The 26281-nt window shown below is 39.8% G+C and overlaps 2 long non-coding RNA genes across 5 annotated transcripts in view; both read left to right on the top strand.

The window, feature by feature from the left end:
- Window positions 1–1493: 1493 nt before the first annotated feature.
- On the top strand, window positions 1494–6126 carry LOC118227110. Of its 4 annotated transcripts, none has more exons than XR_004765164.1 (11): window positions 1494–2000; window positions 2126–2235; window positions 2645–2878; window positions 2996–3174; window positions 3319–3412; window positions 3552–3639; window positions 4246–4356; window positions 4620–4694; window positions 4810–4913; window positions 5022–5291; window positions 5470–6126. It is a non-coding gene; the product is annotated as an uncharacterized LOC118227110 (long non-coding RNA). The 4 variants fall into 4 exon arrangements; XR_004765165.1 differs by having other exon boundaries at window positions 2126–2240; window positions 5684–6126; XR_004765163.1 differs by having other exon boundaries at window positions 2126–2240.
- A 12902-nt stretch (window positions 6127–19028) lies between these two features.
- LOC118227112 overlaps window positions 19029–26281 on the top strand; it is a 32042-nt gene continuing 24789 nt past the window's right edge. The window contains exons 1-3 of the long non-coding RNA XR_004765171.1: window positions 19029–19250; window positions 21834–21910; window positions 22090–22166. This is a non-coding gene — a long non-coding RNA (uncharacterized LOC118227112). The remainder of the gene's footprint in view (window positions 19251–21833; window positions 21911–22089; window positions 22167–26281) is intronic.

Raw genomic sequence — 26281 nt, 5'->3', positions numbered from 1 at the left:
AGCTGCTTCTAATCAACTCTCCTCTTTTCTCTCCCTGAACAACCTCCTAGACCCCTACCAGTCTGGCTTCAGACCTGGCCACTCGACAGAGACCGCACTCCTCTCGGTCAATGAGTCGCTTCACGCCGCACAAGCAGCCTCCCATTCATCTGTCCTGATCCTCCTAGACCTTTCTGCTGCCTTTGACACCGTCAACCATCCCATCCTCCTGTCCTCCCTGGCAGCTATGGGGATCTGTGGCACAGCACTTGACTGGATTGAGTCCTACCTCTCCGGTCGCTCCTTCCAAGTCGCCTGGGCTGGTGCAGTATCAGCACCTCGCCCCCTTGCCACAGGAGTTCCCCAGGGCTCTGTCCTTGGTCCCCTCCTATTCTCCCTGTACACCCAATCTCTTGGTCCTGTAATCTCTGCCCATGGGTTGTCCTATCATTGTTATGCCGATGACACCCAACTCTTTCTCTCCTTCCCGCCCTCTGACACTCGGGTCTCTGCTCGCATCTCTGCTTGCCTGAGGGACATCCAGAGCTGGATGGATAACCACCATCTTAAGCTGAACCCAGGCAAGACGGAGATGATCTTCATCCCTGCTCCATCCTCTAACCTTCTCGACTTTTCTATTTCCCTGGGGGACACTGTGGTGTCATCATCACCCACCGCAAAAAACCTTGGAGTGGTGATGGACAACAGACTGTCCCTCTCCCAGAACATCACGGCGGTGAGTCGAACGTGCAGGTTCTTCCTGTACAACATCCGGAGAATCCGCCCCTTCCTCACCACCTACGCAACCCAGCTCCTGGTTCAAGCGATGGTCCTGTCCCGCTTGGACTACTGCAACTCGCTACTGGCTGGTCTGCCAGCATCCGCCATCAGACCCCTGCAGCTCATCCAGAATGCTGCAGCGCGTCTGGTCCACAACCTCCCCAGACATTCCCATGTCACCCCCCTGCTCACTGACCTCCACTGGCTGCCTGTTATGGCTCGCATCAAATTTAAGTCCTTGGTGCTTGCATACCAGGCAGCTAAGGGGTCAGCACCAGGGTACATTCAGAGGATCATCAGACCCTACACACCAGCCAGACCTCTCCGTTCTGCCTCCTCTGGACGCTTGGCACCTCCCGCTCCCGTCTGCTGTCTGTCCTGGCCCCTCGCTGGTGGAATGACCTCCCCGTGACGGTCAGAACAGCAGAGAATCTCACCACTTTCAAACGCAGACTGAAGACTCATCTCTTCAGGCTGCACCTCTCCCCACCCCTCCCTAGCCTATAGTTCAGCTCACTGTACCTAGCTAGGATAATTTGATTATGTTAGTGTATCTGGCAGGATTGTTTTTTGTATGATTAGGTGTGATTCCAGTGCTAGTTTGTACTTGGTAGGATTCTTGCTTGCTGAACAAGCTTACTCTACAGGGTTGGAGTCCTGATCGATGTGGTCACTTCTGGCACTACGATCCTTACTTCACTCTAGTGTTTCTTTTGCGCCTCTACATCATGAAACCTATGCACTTGTTGTACGTCGCTCTGGATAAGAGCATCTGCTAAATGCCTGTAATGTAAAGTATGTAGTAAACTTTGCTGTTGTATAACGCATGTAATGTATCTGAATACTCTGTACCATGTTAACAGTCTGCTACGAGACCTTTAGGAGTCACTCATCAGCTCTGATTGTCTGGGGACTGTGCAGGAGGCAGCAACAACATCACCTCTTCTGGCCTCTACAGACTGGGGCACACGTAGCAGTCTGTCTGCTGAGAGGTGGAGGGAAGAGAGACCATGCCTCGTAAACAGCATGTTGGCCCAGGAATATGTAGCACCAACCGTGTGGGAGCAATCCAGCAGCTATCCATTGTAGAGATTGCCTCCCGAGCTTATATTTCTGTGCCAAATGTGACATCACCATTCATTCTGAAAGGCACGTCCATAACCGAGGTGCCATGACTCATGGTTTCTTCCTGCCTTTTCCGCCAACCACTGTTGTTGAGGATGAGGTTCTTTCTCAGTGTAGTAAGTTCTAGTTTATACGAGTGAACACCATATTTTATCTTTTGGTCCGTACAAGTTATCTTAATTCATGTGTATTTTTTTTTTTTTTTTTTTTTTTTTTTTTTTTTTCCCCCCTCACCCCCCAGTGTGGCCTTTACCTGTGGAGGTGCCCATGCAGATCTGCGGCTGCACGCCAGAGGCATTGAAGGCCTGACCGGGAAAGCCAGTCGCTCTGGTCACCATGAATGATAAGGATGTGAAGTACTTTCCTTTGTCCTGTTTGCAAAACAGCATGTTTTTAAAATTCAAATATCACTATTCTTTTTGTTTTAATGAAGGACGTGTTTATTTTTATACGCACGTATCTGTCTCCGTTTATGGACTGCTTGTTGGAACTAGGACCCCCAAGTAGTGGCTAAGTTGGAATTCATTTGACGCCACTACACCTACACAACCCCTGCCACAATATCTTAATGTGTTACATTACCTGATACTAACTTATTGTTTATAGAACTTTTGTGTTAAAGGACTATCACATTCACAATTGTGCTGTTCAACCTAATATCAGCATGGCTTTGATTCCCTGCGAAGCACTCTTGCTTGAGGGATATTGATTAAGTTGCCAAGTTGTTATATTATAGTGGATGGCATTGTGATTTTTGTAGGAAGATACAATCTCAACGTGCCAGAGCTAATTTTGCGAGACCTGCCATGCCATTTGGACGCCTGGGGTGGATAACCTTATGAAAAGTGGCTACTGGCCTGCCACCTTGAACTTCAGCACCATTTATGCCACCGACATTTTTTGGTCTTTCCAATAAATGAAGACGGCGGCGCCAGGCATGTCTTGCCAAGCATTTCTCAAAATGCTTGATCAACGTACTATACGCTTTGGTCGAGTGAGTGTTGGTTTCATCTATCCTACAGTATTGTTCATGTGTTATTTTGTGTAGTGAAAAGTTGTTTGCTCATTTTTTTGCCGCAAATCTCTTGTTGATTTCACTATATTGCATTAGATGGGGAAGATATCAGCAGACACCTTCCATAAAAGTTTTATGGAGTGGGTTGCCGTCCAGTTCGAGGTGGACAACCTATGTAAGGAAGACCACTTCCTCTGTCCTGCCTGCAACCCTCATATGCTTGCGGTTTCAGTGGATGGCAACAAAAAGCATTACCGGTTCAAGAACACGGCAAGGTATTTCGAAATGTGTGTCACTTTGGTTGTGTTAAGAAAACATAACACTTAAATGTGTACCAACTAACCTTTGACTGGATTTAAGAATATTTATGTTGGAATGTCCTACTAAAGAAGACCTGTTTTGTATCTTTGTGTTATTAGGTCAGAGGAGCGGGCCATCTTTGAAGGCGTCTTCATAGCCAGGGACGAAGACGTCACAGCATTTGGGGACTACGTCTTCAAAAAGACTAAACATGTAAAATTGCAGAGTATATGTTGCATCTGAATCTTTAATGCAAAACACCATCAATCGTCAAGTGTATAGTGATATCAAACTGCATACGTTTTCTGTCGGTAAATTAACTTCCTACAAGCTTAGCCCTGTTCTTTACCAGCTGATGTATACAGGAAAACAAGAGACGTCGCAGAGGTCAGCTAGCAAGTTGGATGAGGAGGGTTTGGAGATTGCGGTCTGCCGTCATGGTATGCTGCTGTCTGCCCTGAACATCTACGGGGGAGAAATCTTTGCTTATCCTATGTACTTGCAAAAAGAGATGGCAACTAGGTACAACATAGATTTCTTCTGCATGGATGTCACCTGCAAATATTGGCCCTACCTCCAGAGTCTCAAGTGTCTGGAATTCCAGCACCTTCTAGAGATGAGACCTTTCCTCTCTGTATTTCATGCCAAAGCTCATAACTTCAAATGTGAGGTAGGTGTAGATAACTGATTGTGTGGCAGTCGAAACCTGCCATAAATTAGCCTATATTTATATACCTTCTCTTTTTGGAAAAATACTGGCATATTCGTGTCCATTATTTATCTTATAATTTGTGTCTTGTATTTTTTTTTATATCAGCCTATATTATTTATATGTCTTGTATTTTTTTTTTATATCAGCCTATATTATTTCTTAGAATTTGTATATTGTCTTATATTTTCTCTTATTTCTTATTTTACTACATCTTAGTTTTAGCACTGTTATGGAGTTACGAAGTTAGCACAAGATCACCTGATATCTGCATATGACCTTTGACTGCCACTCGCCAATGTTCTTGATTTTTAGAGTTTTGTGTATTTTAAACCAGGTTAAATGGAGTGGGGCTTACCAGGCTGGGGCTGGTTCTACACTGGGGGAGGAGGTAGAACAGCCTTTCTCTCCAGGATTGCAGTGACAACTAAACGTATGTCAAAACCAGGTAAATGGTCTGCATTCATATAGCACTTTTACAATTTTGCCTCACATTCATAAACTGATGGCGATGCATGGCGCCAATCTAGCCATCATGAGCAGTACAGTGGGGTTCAGTGTCTTTGACGTATTCTCAGGAGAAGCCGGGATTCGAACCAGCAACCTTCCGATTCTTAGATAACCTGCTGTACCTCCTGAGCCACTGTTGCTCCTGCAACTACTGTTATCCCTGTGAGATGACATAAGTTTCAAGTGTGATAATGCTTGCAGGACGTACAGACGATGAGGTGGAATCAGCAAAAGGTCGCAAATTTGGCCACGTCACTGACCCGAAGATATCACCGGGTACTGACATCAGTCATTCATTTGTGGATGTTTATTTTTCCGTGTTACCAGTATGTTTATCTGAATGATTCTGTATTTATTTTCGTGTGCCTTGCCCTCTTGTTTGTCATTACAGACCAACAAGGCTCTGGTGCAGTCCCTGGAGTCCATGACAGAGCAGTTGGGAGTGGTAGAGCCAATTGGACGACTGGGTGGATGACATGAAATACTGGGCAGAAAGTGGGGAAATTACTGTTAATACATATTGTTACAAATTATAAATGAATCTTTTGTCAGTATTCTGAATTAAACACTATTCTTACCCATTTCATACCTATTTCTTGGCAGCAACAATGACAGAAACAACAGCAGCAGCTGACTTGGGCAGTAAGATCGAGGTCCTTGTGGCCGGGATAAAACAACGGTCACAGCGGCTTTACAAGGAAAGAGATGGCAACAAGGGTCGTGCCAGGCTCCGTGCGAAGATCAGGACGGAGAAGGGGATCCTGGCTGCTGTTGTGGAGAAGTACAACAGTATGGTTCCAAGCGCACAAACTGTCTGTTTTGAAACCATTCTGTCTCACGAAACAGCATGGCCGTGTCAGGAACCACAAAGTGGTATGTATGCATTTTTTTAAAGGAGAGCTAGCAGGTACCGGTGGAAAATGTCTTTGCGAATGTGTTAAGTTTTATGCTATTTCCACAACCGTATTGAAAGTGAATGGGAAGCAAAATTAGAGCATTTCAAACTTGTCACAGGGACTGTTAGAATAAGTTGTTCTCAAATGCATTTCAGATTTGGTTGATCTAAGGACCAAAAAAAAGCCTTTGACCAAATCATGGCATTAAGAAGACTCCAGGAGGAGAAGAAAATGTTGGTCACAGAGATGGACCGTCATTGGAAGTCCCTTTTGAGTCCATGCATGTCAATGATATATTTCATAAGTTCACAACAATGATTGTTGCTAAGGTTAACTAACCCAAGTGTTTCATTGTGTTATACTTATAAGATTCACAGTGGATTCTGACCAAAGAAGGGTCCAAAGGACTGCAGTGCATCATCCAGAGAAAGCTATGGAACCTTAAACGGATGAATGCTCGTGCAAGAGACTGTTACTTACAGAAGACAGCCAATTGCTACAGGACATCTCGAGTGACGAATATGAGAGTGGGAGTGGCTCTGAAAGCTGAGTTGTAATGCAGTATAAGTGCAGGGCATTACCAAATCTGTAGTAGCTAACTACATTTTGACGTCTTCCTGTATGTGACTGACCAGAGTCTCAGACCACACTCCCCCCCCCTTTCTCCTCCCCTCAGTCATTAAAAAAGTTTCAGTTTAAAAAATGACTGAAACCGGGGGTTTCATCCCCCTTCAAGCTGGGTTATGCTGGTCTATTTTTTAACGTCTTTTCTGTCTTTCATCTTTGTATGTCTAATAAATTCAAGTCTGTTACATCTGTGTCTCTGTTGTACTTCACAAACATGTTTGTATAGTTATAGCAGGTCTAACAGGTTGAAATTTAGGCTGTTAAAATAAGTTATTTACAATTGTGTACAGTTGACACATAATTCTCAACCGGAGGATATTCTAAAAAGTATCTCAGGAACTCAAGAACCAGTGACAGTGAGATCTCTGAGGTAAGATCAAACACACAACCTGTGACCAGTTCACTGATAACACCCCCATTGCAATACAACTCAGAAACTTTGTATGTTTGTTCCATCTGCCACCTAGTACTCCAGATAGGAGTAGTTGGAAGGATCTGGGAGTCCAGTGTTATGAGGGTGGCCTTCCTTCTGACTGACTAGGTGTACATTTCTGGTTGTGGCTGGGTGGTGCCAGTTATACTTTAGGTTTCTTAGTCACAGATGTAGTTAGATGATTCAGACCATTTCCAACAAAATGTTGAGTCAATCTACAGTCTTTCTTTTTGACATGCATCTTCTACGTGGTATGACAACATTGTGTGTATAATTTCAAGACACTTGGGTCAAGCGTTAATGCGAAAGGGTAATACCGGATGTCCCCTTTAAATACATTGAAAACCCTATTGACCGCACACACAAACCCGACATTTAATGAAAAAGTAACTCAATCATGTTCTGGTTAAAATATGTTGTCAATACATGCAGGTGGAGTGTGCATACTAAAAAAAAAAAAAAAAGTTTGTGTTGATAATTGCTGAAAATACCTACAATATTCTGTCTAAATAGCTTCGCCTATTGCGCGATACAAGGCTAAAACATGCCACTTGATAAGCAGAAGAGTTTTTGAAGTAGGCTACAATCTTTCTTTTTGACATGCATCTTCTATGTGGTATGACAACATTGGGCCTCATTTATCAAGCGACATACGAACGGAATTTCTCGTAATTCCTTCGTACCAACATTTAAACAAAACTGGGATTTATCAAAGTTTTCGGGAGTCCAACTTGTTCAGACGTGCGAAGGAAATTTACGAAAACCTGAGACCACACGCAGAGTGTGTGTAAACCCCGCAGTTCGTCTTTTAACTCGAATCTTTTACTTTTATTGATGAAATTGGTCATTAAATGGGCTTCTTTGTCTACGTATTTTGTCATGAAATAGCCTATTGAAATATCATAAAGAAAGAAATTATAAAGAAACATATCACGCTTTTCTAAAGGCATCATTTTCGTAGCCTACATCACTAGCCAAATACAAGTCAATTAAAGTTTCAAAGAAAATACATTTTATTTCTTATCAGCAATTATTTTCAGTGATGTAGGCTATTTATGTCAGCCAAATAATTGTTAATTTCTGTAAGCATGCAGGCCATCTCCTCTACAGCCTCCTGCCTCGTCGAAACTTCGTCCGTGAGGACCTTTGGAGAAGGGTGCGTTTCGACAGGTGATTTAGGGGCTCTCTTGCTGGTTACCGAGGGCCCTGACACCTGGCACCTGGCTTTCTGCTGCAATAAATAAAGAGGTGTTAATTGTGATTCAGTAAGGCATATAAATGCTGAGCGATTTATACTTGGTATGTTTTAATTTGCCTACCTTCCTACACCAAATCGGAAGATGACCGTTCTTTGTACGACGGCAGGTCAGTCGTTTCAGTTGCTGGGTTCAGGGTTTGGACGTCGCTGTCCCCTTCTGGAATAATACCGGACAGCGACACCTCAGCAATGATGGCACCGATGCGCTCCTTCGTTTGGGAGAGCTTATCTGGTGTTACTTGGCCTCCTCCAGTGGCATTGATTTTTTGCGTGCATGCGGCTATTCATTTATTAGTTTCTAATTTCATACCAAACCATTTTCGTTTGACTTCTTGTACACGTCGATCAACAGATTAAATGCTATTAACATGTCTTGTGATTTCTTGCCAAATTTTTACTTATTGTGGAGCAGAAACCCCACTGCTTCTGCTACAGAATAATATGTTTGTTCTGTTGAACAGTATCCTGTATTACCTCGACGTATGCGTTTGAGAAATTCTTCTTCTTCTGCTTCTTTGATGCCATTTCTCACCCAAGGATCATTTTTGTGGGTTTCCTGCTTTACCATATAGGCCTATAGAGGGTATGCATTGACGTCACTTTCCCACCAGAATACGCCCCCTCAGTCGGGACTGAGCGGTAAAACATGCTGCCTTTAGTATAGGAAATGGCAAAACCGGGAGTAAAACAAACGATTATTTGAGAAGCAATGCATCACTGCAATTCGCAGAAACAACTTGAATCCAGGCACCGAAACGTGGATTTGCGGTTGTTATTTCGTGTCAGGTATGTTGGATTTTGGGGTAAAATCATACCTTAATAATTTATATTCTTGGCTAGCTAATACTATCTAACCATCCCCCCTTTGCTTGTAGAACACAAGGCTCATCATCATGGATGTTTTTTTAATAAATGCTGACAAAAACTTTACAGTTATACTGAATATAAATGAAAGATGCTAAATATTTAATTGATGAGTAGTCAATACAGTAGCCTACATAACTTAAGGTATGATTTTACCCGAAAATCCAACATACCTGACACAAAATGACAACCGCAAATCCACGTTTCGGTGCCTGGATTCCAGTTGTTTCAGCGAATTGCAGCGATCCATTTGCTTCTCTTTTCTTTAGCTTTCGGCAGTCTGTAAAAAAGATAGTTCCGATTTCTAGTTGAATCTATTTCTACAGTCAATCGCAGAACAGCTCTTTCCCATTTTCAATGTGTTTTTTGTGTTTTCACGGCATTCAAGCTGAACACTAACGCTATCACTCATTTTGTGTTGGGACTACTTCTTCCACATAATGTGTGTGTTATGGGTGTACTTCATAAACTATTGCATTAGTATACATACTATGTGGAGCAGGGACACCACCTTATCCTAACTTCTCGTTTCCCCTGAAAAGCAGAGTTAAAAGGGCATTATGCAAACTTGCAAATGATTAACAGCAAATACACAACTAGTGTGTCCTGTTTATATGCCTATATTTTTATTACTATTATTATTATTATTATTTTTGGTCTGTGTTATAAGTCACATATTATTATGTCTGTGGATAGGCCTTAGTGGATGACAGATGAGTTTCCTCCAGATGTACTAAAGTGTAGTACAGAGACCACAGAATTTCATTTACAGCAGCCAGCATGATACTATGGTTCTGCAGTTCAAACCATCTACCATGACTACATATCACTAGTTGGTAATCATTTAACTAGAATATACACTGAACACAAAAAGAAACAACTTTTACCTGTTGGCCATTTAAAATTGTGTTTAATCCTATCCACAGCTCATTTTTTGAGTATTGTATGTCATATAATATTGCAAAGCATGTACCCCTATTACCGTGAAAGGGTCTTTTCTGCAACGAGACTTAATGGACTGTTGCATTTCTTTTTGTGTTGTGTGTATATGTAAATGATGAGTTCGGTGTTTTTCAAGTCAGATGTTGAACGGTAAAAACAACAGTTTTGTTGCTTGTATGGAGTAATTTACCCCTGAGATCAGGCAAAGCGGGGGCAACCTTCCCTTGCATTTTTTGCTTGCTTTTGCAAGGTAGCCCGTTATAAGAAAGAAGTTAATGGCACTGCAAGACTTCACTAACTTCTCGGATTCTCTCCTGTAAAATCTGTTGGTAGGGGTACGGATCAAACCCTAGGTGGTGGCTACAGCCTGAAAAATGCAAAGAATTATTAAGTCATTAAGTCACATTAATTTAGCTTGTGAGTCCTGCATAACACAAAATTACACACTGTGGGTTGATGACATAACTAATAATTAACACCAATGCTGACAGAACATCTTACCAATTGATGAGTTAAAATTTGGATTTCAGATTTTTAAAAATTGTTAAAGGAATAGTTCATTTCTAAAACCAACTTTATTTCATTGTGTACTCACCCCCATATCAGTCGAATCCCAATTGAAGTTTAAAAAAAAAAATTTTAGTCAATCGTTTAATCGTTGGCCATAGAACCCTTGGATTTTATTGCAAGTTTTTGGGGATATTTGATGGTTATTTGTATGTCCTTCTGAACACAAAAATATATATACATTGGATACCTAACACCCACATTAACGCGGCTAAAGTTCGCCGAAAAATTGGGATTCGACTGATATGGGGGGTGAGTGTGCAGACAACACATGAAGGACTTTAACATGTAATACAAACAAAAATAACCTTAATTTTTCTCTTTCCTCTGTGGCTCTCTCTTTCTTTTCAACTGGGACAATGTAGGGGAAAGAGAGGGAGAGGTGGTTATGTGTGGAGAGACAGGGAAAAGGGTGAGGGTAACACTCTCTTGGTCACTGTTCTGCTGGCTGGGCTGACTGGACTGGCCACTGTTCTGCTGGCTGGGCTCAGTGGACTGGTCCCTGTTCTGCTGGCTGGGCTCAGTGGACTGATCCCTGTTCTGCTGGCTGAGCTCACTGGACTGGTCCCTGTTCTGCTGGCTGGGCTCAGTGGACTGATCCCTGTTCTGCTGGCTGGGCTGACTGGACTGGTCCCTGTTCTGCTGGCTGAGCTCAGTGGACTGGTCCCTGTAATGCTGGCTGGGCTCAGTGGACTGGTCCCTGTTCTGCTGGCTGGGCTCAGTGGACTGGTCCCTGTTCTGCTGGCTGGGCTCAGTGGACTGGTTCTGCTGCACCAAGCTGGTGGCTTTAGAAGTTTGTATATGGTCACACTCTGACACAATGCATAAAAAAAGCTCAATTTATTATCAAAAACATACAAGTTCTTACTCTTTAGAAAGTGCTTATATAAACAAGTCATTTTTTACATAATGGCGCCGTGTTGCTGCTCCATGATGTTGTAGGCCACCACTTCTGCAACCCAGTTGGAGCTTCGGCAACCCTTCCTGGGAGGCCTCACCATAAATAATATGGGCCTGTAGCCCAGTGCTTCTAGTTTTCCAACCTGAAATGAAAAAAGTATGATCAGTAGACAACATTCAATATATATTTTTTGGTCACATGTCAGTACTGTAAAGAGTCCCTTCTCAGCAAATGGGCATTCCAACTAAGGGTGGGATAGAAAATGGATATCACTAAATATCACAATACTTGCACAGGCACCACGTATCAATATTTTTACATTTCTATTAAAATTGAGTTGGACTATGACTTTTTCAGCAATGTTGACAGCATTCAACAAAAGGATACATCTTATTTCTGGGTGAGGCAAGCTCAATGGTACACGTCAATTTAAGACTGCATTCGAACAGTTTCGTGTGACATCACACAAAATAGATTCATGTTAATTTACATGAACTGATAACAGGGTTGGGAAGACTACTTTTATCCAACCATCATCATTCATATCATCATTCTTTAGGTTTCTGGGGCACTTCAGTAATACTTTTAATGATTTCACCAAATGGATCCAAATCAAACATATTACAAACTATTAAATTACTAATGAACTAGGTTTGCCTGCGATTCATGTAACTAAGTGAAAGTGTCTGATCGCTAACATTACACTTTCAGATATCAGACAAGATTAAACAAAAAATATGGATCTGGATGTGTTCCAAAAGCCTAACGAAGGACAATGATTATTTGGTGATCTATTACAAATGTAAAGAAGAGAACATCTTCTGTTCTGATTATTCTGACGAATCACATTTCTGCTGACCAAATTATTTGTTACACAAAACTTAGAGGAGCATTGTTACTTACAGCAATACGTGCCGAGTCAACCACTCGGGTGGCATTCCGGTTCTTAAGAACATCTTGCCCCCATTCTCCCACGTTCAACGAGGCCTCCCTTTCTTTGACTTTTTTTTTTAGACTCAGACTTGCATAACATTTTATGCAAGTTTTTCTGTTTACCTGATTCTCTGTCTGGCAGGTGGGGCAAGGCCTAAATTTGGGTCTTGTCATAATTAGGCTATGAAAAAGAAAAACAAGAAAGGCACAGACAGAAGGACAGACACACAGACAAGTGCATAAGCCAGGCTTACTCAGTTAGCCAGCTTCGTGGAAGCTGGATAATTGCACTGAGTAAAACCCGGAACCCTCCCAAATCTGGAACATGGACTGAAGCAAAAACAACTGTTCCGGGTTTTACTCTGCGCAGTTATCCAGCTAACTCTGTAATCCTGCTTCAAGGAATACAAGATAGCAAGATAACATCAAGATCGCAAAATAACATTCATTAATTTAATTGTTAATATTGTCTAAAACATTGCCACCTTCGTGTCTGTAAACATAACAATAACAACAACAACAACAACAAATGTTCTGCCTGGCTCAACCATTCTATGATTTAGGTAGGAAAACCTAAATCATCTGCCAAATTAGCTGGCTAGATAGCTTTTGCTAACGCCGTGTTACTTACCGCGGGAAAGGTAGAAGTAAGATCGTTGCAGGGGATGACGTCGACATGTCCAATTTGCCACGATTTAAAAAAAAAACTTTATTTAAACAGCGTACTTTCAAAAAACAACGTAATCAATGCTAAGATTTCAAAATTACAAAGGTCTCTTACCATCGGTAGAGTTAGTTATTGAACCCATCGCAGGGAAGCCGGTTGCTGGCATCGTCTCAAATACCTTTTTGGGGGCATTATTTGGGAAGCTGGAGTCCCAAAGCCCTGTCACAAAAATTCTGTTGGCCAACATGATTTGGAATTGGACTTCAATTCTCCACAAAAGGGCAAAAGGGGGCGGAAATACCTTTTCCAGACATTAAACCAACCACACCAGCGTCGAAAGAGATTAAATAATGGTCACTGAACAAAATACAATAATAACATGTCTGTTATATTTTTAAACGTTGATCAGAGCGAGGTATCCAGTACACTCCAAATAAACTACATCACCCAGCATGCCTTAGCCTAGGTTTAGGTTGACGTTTATAAAATAATTTTTTGTGTAGCCTATAGTATTAAAATAAAACAATTTCTGGTATATTTCGGTATATGTGTATGTGATTTTAAGTAATTAAATTCGAATAGGTGACAATAGTATTGATTGTCTACAAATACGAGCTCCGAATTTGCGCTGAGGTTCAGTCTGTCCATAGCGTCAAAATCAGCCGAAGAGGTAGGTTAATTCAATTCAATGGGCTACCTCACTCGTCAACCCAAGACGCCCAAGTCTTTCCAACGCGTCTGATAGTGACGAGAAGGGCCATTGACCAAGCTGCAATATTTGACGAGTTGGGAATGAGAACGTGTTGGTGCCAAGCGGCCAAAACCAGACTTCGTTTTTGAAGCTAATTTCCTGGTCTTGTTGTTCCTGGTTGCTCACTAGCGCCAGTACGGTTGGCTCCAGTATAGGTGTTTTCATATCCGGTTTCCATGTACGTCTACGGTACAAATGCGGTCAAAATACAAAGTCAATCATTTTTTCTCATGAGTACAAATAATCACAATATGTGTATTTTATTCGTCTTATGACTGTCCATGGGTCGATTTCATGATTTATTGTGTCATTTGGGCACTGTTATAATATTTGTTGTGGACCAATGAAGTACAGTTTGCGTCACTTCCTGATTACTGCAGAGGACTAAGCTACAGTAGGGGTTACAGCCTATGGTCTGTAGCCTTAATTAGATCAAGATTAGATTATGGAAGTATTGTATATGGATCAGCAGCAAAATCTGTGCTGGCGGACCTAGATGTTATACAAGCTCGGGCTTTACGAGTGTGTTTAGGAGCAGTTAAAACTTCCCCAGTGTGTGCACTCCAAGTGGAAGCAGGTGAAATGCCACTGTGGTTGCGTTGGAAACAGCTGGTGGCTAACTACTGGGTTAATCTAAGGGGGCATGGAGATAGTCATCCAACAAAAAGAGTACTGCAGAGAAGCTGGGAGAAGGAGAGGATGGAAAAATCAAGTTTTGGATGGGCAGGAGATCAAGTGGCAAGAGATATGGGAGTATATGATAAAGAGTTTGGCGAAACTGTGGTGTGGCCTGTTAGACCTTTCTGGGAGTTAGAAAGTGTGGGGGTAGATCTGGAATTACTGAAGATTAAGCACAGTAATAAGAATGCTGACTTAGTTAGTGAATATTATAACTATAGGGACTGTAAGTATAAAGGCAGTGTTCAGATTTTTACAGATGGATCAAAGGATCCGCAGACAGATGCGACAGGGGCTGCAGTTGCTGTGCCTAGTTACCAAGTGAGAATTAGCAAGAGAACATCGGATTGTTTAAGTGTGTATGCTGTTGAATTGTTTGCCATATTGATGGCATTAGAATGGGCTGAACGGGATAGGGTTAACAAAATAGTAATATGTAGTGATTCTGTGCCGGCCATTGCAAGTATTAAGACAGGTACAGCCAGAAATCACCAGGATCTGCTGTATGAAATCTTGTTTGCCAATTCAAGAGTGGTTAGGCAAGGGAAAAATGTTACATTCATGTGGGTCCCAGCACATTCAGATATCCCAGGAAACGAGAGAGCAGATATGTTGGCAAAAGAAGCAGTCAAAAAGGGAAGTGTTGAAATCAATATCAAGTTATCAAAATCAGAGGGCATTGTGTGGGGAAATATCAATAAAGAATGGCAGCAGCACTGGGATCAGGAGAGAAGGGGGAGACATTTACATCTGATACAAAATAGAGTAGGCAGTGTAAGAAAGAGGGGAGGAAACAGAAGAGAGGAGGTTGTAATATCAAGATTAAAAATAGGACACAGTAATTTACGCAGCACACTTCATGTTATAGGTAAACATCCAACCAGTCTTTGTGAAATCTGTCAGGTACCAGAAACGGTAGGTGGGTCATTCTACAGAAACGGTGGCATTCCTGTGTCTCACCTTTAGAGCAAGCAAAATACTTTAAATGGACTTAATGATCACATGTAATATATATTTTTGATAAATATAGACTGTTCTTATAATAGTAAAACATATTGGAGTCATGTAATGAGCAATTCTTGTTTTTTTTAATCATTTATATAAAATAGCAAGTGCAAGCAATTTGCTTGTCACTCTGACCATGTATCGAAGTTTAGTGCCATATTTTGAGTTAAAAATTTTTATTTTTCTCCAATTTAAATGTCATAAAGTAAACACAAATGTCACATTCATGGAATGGAGAACTTAAAAAGCTGAAATACAAATGAAATATTATTAATAATATAACGGTAATAGTGGTCACCCCATATCATGTCATTGGTGTTGCTGCCTCACAAAACTTTTATTTTGAAAAAAATGAAATGACTTTTATAAGTAATTTTTGGTTCAAGAGGTCATTGGAAGATGTGTGATCAACATATGCACATGGTGAGTCTGCTGTCTCTCTTCATTTGTTATAAATTTGATGATTTATGTGTTAATTCTACATGAGGCTTTTAAATATGTCATTGGTGTTAGTCATTTCATAGGAAGGGGAATTAGAAATAGATAATAGAAATGTATTAAATTATATATTTGAATGATTTTAATATGATTGAAGACATGTGGTTTGAGGTACTGCGGTGTCCATTTTGTAAAAAACCATTTGTTCGACAAATTGTCATTGGTGTTACCGTCATTGGTGTTACTACTCCTCCTGGTAACACCAATGACAATCAGTAACACCAATGACATTCTTGTGTAAATGAGCTTTTATAAAAGCTTCAACATAAGTATTTAAAGCAAAATAGCACATTGTTTCTTTTTCATAACTTCCTATTATTATTATTTTTGTCAGGTATGGCGAAATTGAGTGCAGCTGAGAAGCAGAGGTTTTATAGACAGCGCAGGGATGCTGACCCTACACGTAGAGCAGAGTATTTAGTGAAAAGGCAACAGGGTTATGCTAATGATATAGCAACAGGAAAAAGACAGAACATAAATGATCTCAGTGAAAGGGCAAAGAGAGGTCAGCGCAAGGCATGGCGAGTCAACCAGGCAAGACACAGGCAACACATGAGAGCAGGAGAGACAGTCTTGACCCCCCCACCATCTCCAGGGAGTTAACCCAGCACTCAAGGTAGAACTGAAGATATTGGGTCTCATTCACTATTATTGTAAAGTGGTTTGCATGTGCAGGTAATTTTGAATTAGCATAATACACGCTCCAGAAAAGCCCACATAAGGGCTTCTTGCTTAACCGAGATTCAAAATCAAAAGATAAACCAAAATAAACAATTGAATATCTTTGCATATACACCGTTAGTGAATGAAACCCATTATGTATATAGGAAATTACAAGTGTATTCAAACAAACCTGGAATTCAGATATCAGGACTAAAATATGTCACAGTACAAGGATTTATTTAAGCATAGTATGCATAGTACACAGTGTAGCTTTGAATAAAAAAAAATAAGCTGCAATCTGCAATAATGTGGCCAAGCAGCTTATTATCATTATTATTATTATTATTATTATTATTATTATAATAAAGCTACACTGTGTAGTTTGGGGATTAACTGCCATGATTATGAACTTTGTATATCTATATTAAAGATATTGCTTTAATAAATACAGTGCTCCCTGACTATACCAAGTCATTGGTGTTATAATGTGTCACTGGTGTTACTGCATGTTTGTTTGGTGATTTGATATTAAAGGGGCCGTTTTTGACTTTATAATAATTTCGTGTTTGTTGATTGTTGCTTTATTCATGAGTTGGCATTTTAAGGATAGTATCATTCAATTTTGAGACTGTCCTTCGGTTATTGTTGATATTATAGCAAAAACCTGATGGCGTAAATGAAAACATGTCACACAATACAACTTTACACATACCTGATTGAAATAAATAAATAAATAATAAAATATTTTTCTTTTAATTATTATCAACCTACTATGTCTTTGAGTATATGTGCAGATTGAATAGAGAAATACTATTCTGATAAGCTTTTAATGTTGTTTTTGGTATGAGTAACACCAATGACAAAAAGATGGCACAAGCATTCTTTGAGTGAATGTATAAAAATAATTAAAATACATTAAGCTTTCATTTTTGTGGATTGTTAAAGGCAAGAGGTTAATTAATATTGTACAATAAGTTTTGATTAAGTAAAATTAAATGCATTTCAAGACATGTTGCAATTCCAAATGCCACCGTTTCTGTAGAATGACCCAGAACACGTTATCATTAACTGCAATAAATATAGGTCGGAAAGGAAGGATATGATGGAGGAGATGGGAAGATTGGGGATAACAGGAGCAGGATTGAGGAATGTACTGGAGTGTGGTGCTAGTGGGCAGGGGAGGAGATGTTTTATTAACTACCTTCGGGTAACGGTAATGTGACAGTCAATAAGCTGTAGGAGTTAACTTACTCCGAAAGATGGCAGTAATGCAACTTTCAAGGATGCAAGTTGCCGGTAAACAACACCGAAGAAGTAGAAGACAGTCTATGGTCACTGGGGTGGGAGGTGGCGCCTCCTGGCCTTGACATTGTTTCTCCGACCACGGTCCACCTGTGCGAAGTCAGAAAATGCAGGCGTCCCATTTCGTAGTGATTTCATTATGGCGTGTGCTATTTACAGCTGCAGTAGACGACCATAAAATAATCATCCTCCTGAAGTTTTTCGGTAGGCGAGTCATTTTTACTATTTCCTTTAGCCTACTTAACCAAATAATTAGTTGGCAGAAAGCGTAATCAGCTTGCTATTGGTAGTCCAGTAGCCTATGCTAGAACTTTGCAACTTCGGCTACCGAGCTATTTGACTAGCTAGCTAACCCTAACCGGCAAATATTCAATCTGTCAAACGTGTTTGACGGCTTGTCAGTCGTGTACATTCCATAAATGTATACCTGGGCCATGCTTCACGCATGTGGCAAAGCTACTATAATCCCGATTTTGGGATAAACATTGCAAAATTTTCAGTTTCACGAAGCGAATGAAGAGTCTTAAGGTTTATTTGCTGAATAGCATACAACACACGATGAAATCACACACACACAATTTAACGAAATTAACCATCTTTGTAAGACTGGCACTTAGAAAGGAACATGTTTTTAACATTTAAGAGACCGACAAGAGCATTTAAGACAGTGGTTCTCAGAATCGGTCCTGGGGGCTCCTTGCGTATATTGGCTTTTCTCCATTGGTTTTGATGATTTACAAGAAGAAAAAAAAAAGCCTAATAATAATGAGAAATTCAATGTACATTATTTTTGTCTTCGTGCACCAGGTGGAAAACTTGCTGTACAAAGTGCGTTGTCATATTTACACGCCTGCAGATCAGTTATTAAAATACTTGGTATATTTGTTAATCACCGCTGACAGTGTTAATTTTTATTCGGTAGAGAGTGACTTGCAAACGATCGGTCAGCTAGCGTCACCCAGCAAGTGAACACCACAAACGGCGATGGAGTAGCTAGTAGCAGTTACTGGCTCATTAACTGACTGTGGCGAAAACCTACGACGATAACTTGCTCGGTTAACAGCAGGTCTACCAGACAGTTATATGAAAATTAGCCTAGTCAAATCACCAGTAGCCTACACATCTCTGATTGATTGACCATCAGTGTAGTCGATGTTCTTCCCCTGTAGTTCATATTGCTAATGCGTGAGCTAACCACGGATAGCCTACCTAGCTCACTGGCAAGCTGATATGCTAGCTAAGCATATTCGTTTTGCTGAGAAACATAAATTGAAGAAAACTGAACATAATTGTATTATTAATGTCATACATATAACGTGATTACATGACACAGTACAGTCATGGATGGAAATTAAACTACGTAAACATTTGATAATATATTTTAAAACATAACGGCAGACAGTCAGCTAGCCTCAAGTTCGTTCTGCAATCGTTCGTTCAGGTTGATGAGCTTTTCCGCACCGGACTGTCAATCACATTATAAAAATCACAAGACCGCTTAACTCTATGGTTTTGGCTCCAAATCGAGAAAATGGCCGTGCCCGCCATTGAGCTTGAAAACGTGTTTTAGAGACTCACGGAGAGTCAGTGGGTGACGTCACAGTAGCTTTGTCCATATTTTTTACAGTCTCTGGTTGGTGCAAAAGGGCGGGCGTTGCTCAGTGCTCACACAGCGACAGCGTCATCATGGACAAACCTCCCAAATCTCAGCCTGAGGAAGAATCACCATGGCCGTACCACTGACTAGCTCCGTCGACAAAACCTACGTTTTTACTTGTGAGCTATGCAAGCCAAGAGTAAATGCACTCTCTACTGCAAAGACATCAAACACAAATCTAAGAACAAAGGTGAGTGTATTACATTACATTACATTACCGGCATTTAGCAGACGCTCTTATCCAGAGCGACTTACACAACTTTTTTTTTTTTTTTACATAGCACTTTACATTGTATCCATTTATACAGCTGGATATATACTGAAGCAATGCAGGTTAAGTACCTTGCTCAAGGGTACAACGGCAGTGTCCTTACCCGGGAATCGAACCTGCGACCTTTCGGTTACAAGCCCAGTTCCTTACCCACTGTGCCACACTCCGTATTAACATAGACTTTGCCAGCCAATTTAGCAAAGTTTAGATAAGTTAGCCACATTGTAATGTTACATACAGGCAGGTGATTTAATTCAGTGAACGTTAACGTTAGTCTAATTAAATAAAGTCTGTAGCGTTAATTCGTCTGACAACAATTATGTTCTATCAAAAACGAACATGTCGCTAACCAGCTAATGTCAGGTTTGCTGACATAAAACAAACATTAGCTAACGTTAGCTGACCTAGTCATAGGCTACTATTCTCAATGTATTTTGCCGCCCATACAATATGGCGCAAGGCATGGGACCGGTCTTTCATGATAATCACCTACTATTTGATTATAATCACCTGTGTTTGCTGACCAAGGTATCTGCAATCAATCCAATACTATGAATAGCTTAGCCAGAATCATTCAAATGAATAGCGTTTTAGAGGTCAGCGTAACTGGAAATTTTCTTATCATCGCATTCAATTACGCATTTACTCTGGTAGCAGTAAAACAAAGACGCTGCTAACGAAACGTCAACTATTTTTCGGAATTTCTTGGAAAATACTATTATTATTGAGGGCGTCTGACCATTACTAAGGCATGTTTGCTGATAGACCTAGCTGACATCGTTTTCTAGACTGGAGCGGATAGAACTATATCATTGATTTCCTGTCTCGTCTCTATCTACTGAAAACAGGTAAGATTTCATCATTGCTTATGTAAGTATTACTGCTGAAAATATTTCGGTTATATACGTTCTTTTTTAAATTGAGTGTCTTTAAATAGGTTAGTGGTATTATATAATGTGGATATTTCACATTGTAATGCGAGTTAGTTAGTAGTGTAATAGTTTTTGTGAAGCATGCAACAGTGATGACCTGAAAGTTGGAGCATTGCCAAAACGTGGTGGACGGTTGAAAATAGTTTTAATGTCGTCCCATCCCCATACAAGAAACATACGAGAGTACAGAGTATAGAAATACAGACAAGAGTTAATTATTACACATTTAGGTACTGTACCGCATTGTGTGACAATATTTTTGCATTATTTTTTTACCTGATAGCAGTGTTCTTAAAACTTCACAAGGGGCTCATTTATGTGCTTTATAATGGACAAAAAGCATTTTATTCATTTTTGGAGAGATTTTGGATATGTTTCTGGTAGGGATGTATCCGAATACTGTATTCGGGAAGGCACGAATAATGCGATGGAAACAGATATTTCTTCTACCCTGTTCGTTATAATTCGGAAAAAAAGTCAGCTCCATGTCGTGTTCTCATAGCCTCTATCTAACGTTATACAGGGAGAGAGAGGACTCCGGCACACACACCAACAAACTTGGAGCTACTGCGCTGCAAAACGTTTAATAAATAAGTTCTGTGCGTCGGCCATTGTGTTTCTTCAAATCGATTCATATCATTGTGGAAGGCCACAAGATACAAATGCCCATTCTGTTTGCAACATAGGACTTTGATTTCACTAACTAGTCGTTTCATTTACTACACAATATCGAAAAGTGATCGCTATATTCTGTAGTCGCCCCCACCGAGGCAGCGCACAGCAGGCAGCGGGCTGAGAGCTGACCATTCCCGGCTATCACTCAGGGAAACTCTTGCATCGAGGAGGAGACGTCAGGTGCGGGAGCTAGCAAGACAAAAGCCTTGTGTGGCAGCTGGATTTCTTTCAAACCACTGCAACCTATATATCAAAATAAAGATTAGAACCTGTAGTTTCAGTTGTGTGTGTTAATTTCCTCCATTTAAAAAAATCCAGTCGAAATATTTTACCTTGTATTTCAGTCAATATTCATTAGTTTACGATGAAACATGCTGTATGCATCAGCCATAGGTCTTGGCTATCAAATGAACACGAAATCCAGTCCAGATTTTCATGGTAGGCTAACAGTTGCCACCAAGGGAAAATATGAGGACATAAGATGGTTTGCAGTCTATCCAAACTTAGTTCAGTAGGGGAAAAAAATAAAACAGGCAAAAAATTCATGTATTACTGTTATGTAATTACTGTTGTAAAGTTGTCATTCACGTTTCCCTAGTGAACTGTTCACACATCAAGAAACGCGAACGCAGCATCGTTGGAATTGAAGATTATTCCCTTCAACTGAAGGACAATTTTCTATATATCTTTACTGTAAATAGTTTCTATTTCCAATGCAAAACAGAATCTTTCCATTTATATATTTTTTCAGTTGCTGATTGTTCAATGCCCTCCCAGTTAAAGGTGGGGTCAGTACATTAACCCATCTACCACAAACAACAGGCCAAAGTTGGACTTAAACTTTTGGCTGTAACGTTTGATCCATTTGACCTAGTTGTGATTCTTTTTTGTCCAGATTCCTTGGGTCCTGCTGAATTCAACATATTTTAACCATCTCTTCCTAGACCATTGACCAGATCACCATGAAATTTGGTATGTAGCATCATCAGAGTAGGCTTGCCTAAAGTTGTTAAAAGATTGTTGCTAGGTCAAATAATATGGCTGCTGTGAACATTAACCCATCTACCACGAACAACAGGCCAAAGTTGGACTTAAACTTTTGGCTGTAACGTTTGATCCATTTGACCTAGTTGTGATTCTTTTTTGTCCAGATTCCTTGGGTCCTGCTGAATTCAACATATTTTAACCATCTCTTCCTGGACCATTGACCAGATCACCATGAAATTTGGTATGTAGCATCATCAGAGTAGGCTTGCCTAAAGTTGTTAAAAGATTGTTGCTAGGTCAAATAATATGGCTGCTGTGAACAAAGAAATTGGATGGTGAAGGCACCAAACATGTTGTGAGCCCTATCTTTGCAATGCTATGATGTATCAAGGCCTTTATGGCAGGTGGTCTAAGTTGCGTGCACAAAGTTTCATGAAATTTGGCCCCAGACAAAAGCTGTAAATGGCAATTACTCTGGAACTGAAGCAAATATTTAACCAAACTTGTTGTGAACTATTTCAGTAAAGGATACTAGCTGCCAAACCATGCAGCCTTGGTGTCAGCTATTTTGTTTTTTAGCGATCTTGTTACACTTATTTTTTTCTTTTTGCCTAAATTTATTTTAAGGTAGAGGTTAGGGGTGGAGGGAGATGCTATTTGTATCTGTTTTATTTCAACCAACAAAATTATTTGTATTGTATTGTATTGGCTTGGTGTTAACCGGAAGTGGAAGCTGTATAAAATGCCGATTATGATCACTGGCTGCTATTCTTGTAATATTATAGCATTGAAGTCATGGTTTTTCAATGACATCAATAATAGTCCAGTTTACAACAGGTAATTTGCTTTTTAACCCTCTGGGGTCTGAGGGTAAAATGAGGCACACCGGTGATTATGCCATGCTCGGACATTTATGTAAATTCCAAAGTGTTTCATATCTTTGTTTTCAGCACAAACTCAGCTACAATAATATGGCAGCAGTAAATAGGTCATAATCATATGTGGATTGCAAATTGCTCTAAAAACACAAACGGTAAACAGTAGTTTTTAACATGCACAGGAATGTTGTAATAAAACACACTAAACAATAGTATCTAAGTTTTTGGATCACTGAAATGTGTTCATCAAGGTCTTGGGTATAAAAAGATGACAAAATATTTTAGCAAATTCAGTGAGAAATATAAAATAAATTGCTAAAAGTTAGTGTTGTGACTACTATTTTTCAACACCAGGTGAGAATGGGAGGGCAAATGGCCTTTCTGTCATAATATGCATTGCGTAGGAGGACCTGCCAGCTAAGTAGGTTATTCACACCTGGCCGCATGCCTCCCCACCACTAAGACAAAGACTCAATGAGCCTTTTAGAAGATAGAAACAAAGACATCTTTTGATTTTGGAACATTTATTGAAGTAAACTATATGTGACGCCTGCTCTTGCCTCTTAGCTAGTGGTGAACTACGCTGTGTTTCCTGATCAGCATCTCTGTAAATATAATAAAAACAAAATTGTTAGGAAATGTGATATCAAATCAAACATTATTTATATAGCACATTTTTTTCAACAGGTGAAAATTAAATGTGCTTTACACAAACCACTAACTAATGAAAACAAAACTTAGGAAATGTGACATAGTTACATCATATACAAACAAAGAACCAAACAAACACAACCAGACACAGAGAGGTAGCCTATAATTTTGAGATGCAATGGTTAGAATCGTTCGTAGTGTGGGAATTTACGCGCGCATATTAGTGAATATTCCAACAAACACACAGAGAATGTAATACAGCACACATTTACAAATAATGTAAGCTATCAACGAATCAACATTAGCTAAACTAAATAAACATTGATATTCCAACTCAACTACACGCAACTCATCAATAACAATGCCTCAATCTGAAGTAGGCTAGATCTGTTTACCAAAGTGGTTATTTTATTGCTATTTGCCGAACTTACATACAGTATGCTAATATCGATTGTGCGAGGATACTAAGTTTTAGAATCCTCGCACAATCATGAAGGCATGAAGCATGTCAAGTCCAGTCATCCGTGCCATTTTCCAAAATTAAACAATGTTTACCTCAAAAGCTAGCCTATATGCTTTGACCTTCTATCCCGCTTTCGCAGGCTTGGCATTTCTCAAATGGATCTCGCATCACCCCTCCCCTAGTCCCCTTCAATGGAGATTAATTATAATGTCGTTAACATGTGAATGCGATTTGGGCGGACTTCCTGCTGAGCGAAATTCACATAGTAATGAGTAAGGACTAACAAAGCATACATGGTCTAATTCATCAAATTTAAAAGTTTTAAAACAATTCATATTATTTGCCAATGGGCACATTGGAAAGCCGTGATTCTAAGGTTTCTGTAAATGTTTTTGTTGCGTCTGTATGATAACAGCTTGTGAAGTTAATCATCCAAATAGAAACGAAAGTTCATTTCATCTTGTCGAGCTCCGCCGGCGGAGCTCCCGACCCCAGAGGGTTAAAGCTGTATTTAACAATCAATGCTATATAGTCATAACAGGTAATACACTGAGCTAAACAAACAGTCAAATCAAGTTTCAAATATAGGTGTAGGAATTTCTTAACAAAAATGATGGTGTTGAAGATAAATATAACAAACGACAGAGTCAGGAGCTCCTTCCTATAATTTAATAATACGACCGGTCGGGAAGAGGTACAAGTACAGTCTTTGAAGATATTAAGTCTAATACATGAGTTTATATAGCCTAGTTTTTAGAGACGAAGCACTGTTGGTCCAGCCTATGAGATTCATTCAGTCGTCATATGGAAAACTTCCAATTATAGCTAAGTTTAGGTTAGGGAGTCCATTCCAAAACTGACCATGGGGGCCAGTTAAACAGAAATAGAGGTTCTTCAATCCCTTAATCTATTTAATTACTGCAGCTGCTGTCCATACCCTTTACCCTTTCACTGTAGGGGGTGAAACCACATACTATTACAAAATTGACTATTGAATGTAAATATTCAGCACTTAGTGAACTTTATCAAACAATTACTTTTTATATATTTGCTTATAATGCTTTATGTCAGTCAAACTTTTAACATGATCCTTCATAGGCAAAATGTTTTTGGGAATCAAAACATAGTTGACACAACCTGAGGGACAGTGAAGTCAATTATTAACGGGAAATACATGCTTTTATAATTCAATAATAATAGTTCCTTCTTCATTATTAACTACTGAATGCTAACTCCAAATGAATTTTTTTTTTTAAACTACATATTGTAAGGCCATCATTCTTTGTTGTTTTTTGTTTGTTAATACATTTTCTCCCCTATTTGTTGAAGCCCCACTTTTAAAATAAAGAAAAAATCTCAAAAGTCTCAATAAAATCCTTGAAAATATGTTGGTGCCGTTACCTCCTTGGAGTTCTAATCATTTCTATAACTACAGCTTCCACAATTATTCATCCACACCCTAAATGCTTTATCAACTTCATCACAAGATTTCAGTGAATGAATTTTGTGTGGTTTTATGTGCGAAATCAGTTTTGATAGCGCTTGATAGGGAAGTTTGCATCAAATTACCAGTCACTCAGTGTGAAGCCACGCATCCTCCTTCAAGAAGCAACTTCGTAATCACCCAGTTTATTCGATGAGAGCCGAGTTAACCAATCAGATCCGATGTGTAAACTGTCTTCAATTTCATCATTTATTTCCCCATTCCGCATAGTTCTGTTTGGAGGACTTCTTAATTATTGCTGTGTGGAGATGGCCAAAAGATATACGATCAATATACATTGAAGGGAGCAGAGGGGTTTGTGGGAAAAAATGGCACAAACTGCCTGTATTTTGTTCTGTATTTTTTTCAAATATTCAATTTTTAAAAGATTTTAAGCTCAAATAAGGATATAGCACAGTGGTTTAGGGTTTCAGTTAGTGCTGCCGCCACTAGCAGAGGTAAATTAGCTTTTTTTTTTTTTTTTTACAGGAACTACTTGTTCTTTGCACAACCACCACCAGGTGGAAAATGTGAACACTCAAAACCATATTTGACAGTTAACACTTCGACCGAATAAACTAATAAACAGTTGACTTGCAGTGAAATTATTGCTGCTCATTTTTGTGTGTATTTGAGTGACATGTATGTCCATAACCGGTTTTTCAGCAAACCTCTTGGTCAGACAATGAAACGTAACTGTCGTATAAGGACTTGATGGGCTGTTTAGTTCCTTAATTTCCTTTTCGGAAAAAAATGGCTCCGCTGCAATAGCACTTTGGTGCAAGGTGTTTTTTTATTTACAGTGCTCAAAATGACAAAAAAAACAATTCCCAAAAAGAGTGCTAAAGTGTATATACAAAGAAAAGGGTAATTTACCATCA

The sequence above is a fragment of the Anguilla anguilla genome, chromosome 5, assembly GCF_013347855.1.
Source record: "Anguilla anguilla isolate fAngAng1 chromosome 5, fAngAng1.pri, whole genome shotgun sequence".
Lineage (NCBI taxonomy): Eukaryota > Metazoa > Chordata > Actinopteri > Anguilliformes > Anguillidae > Anguilla > Anguilla anguilla.
The sequence above is the reverse complement of the archived record's forward strand: the minus strand, read 5'-3'. Positions and strand labels throughout refer to the sequence as shown.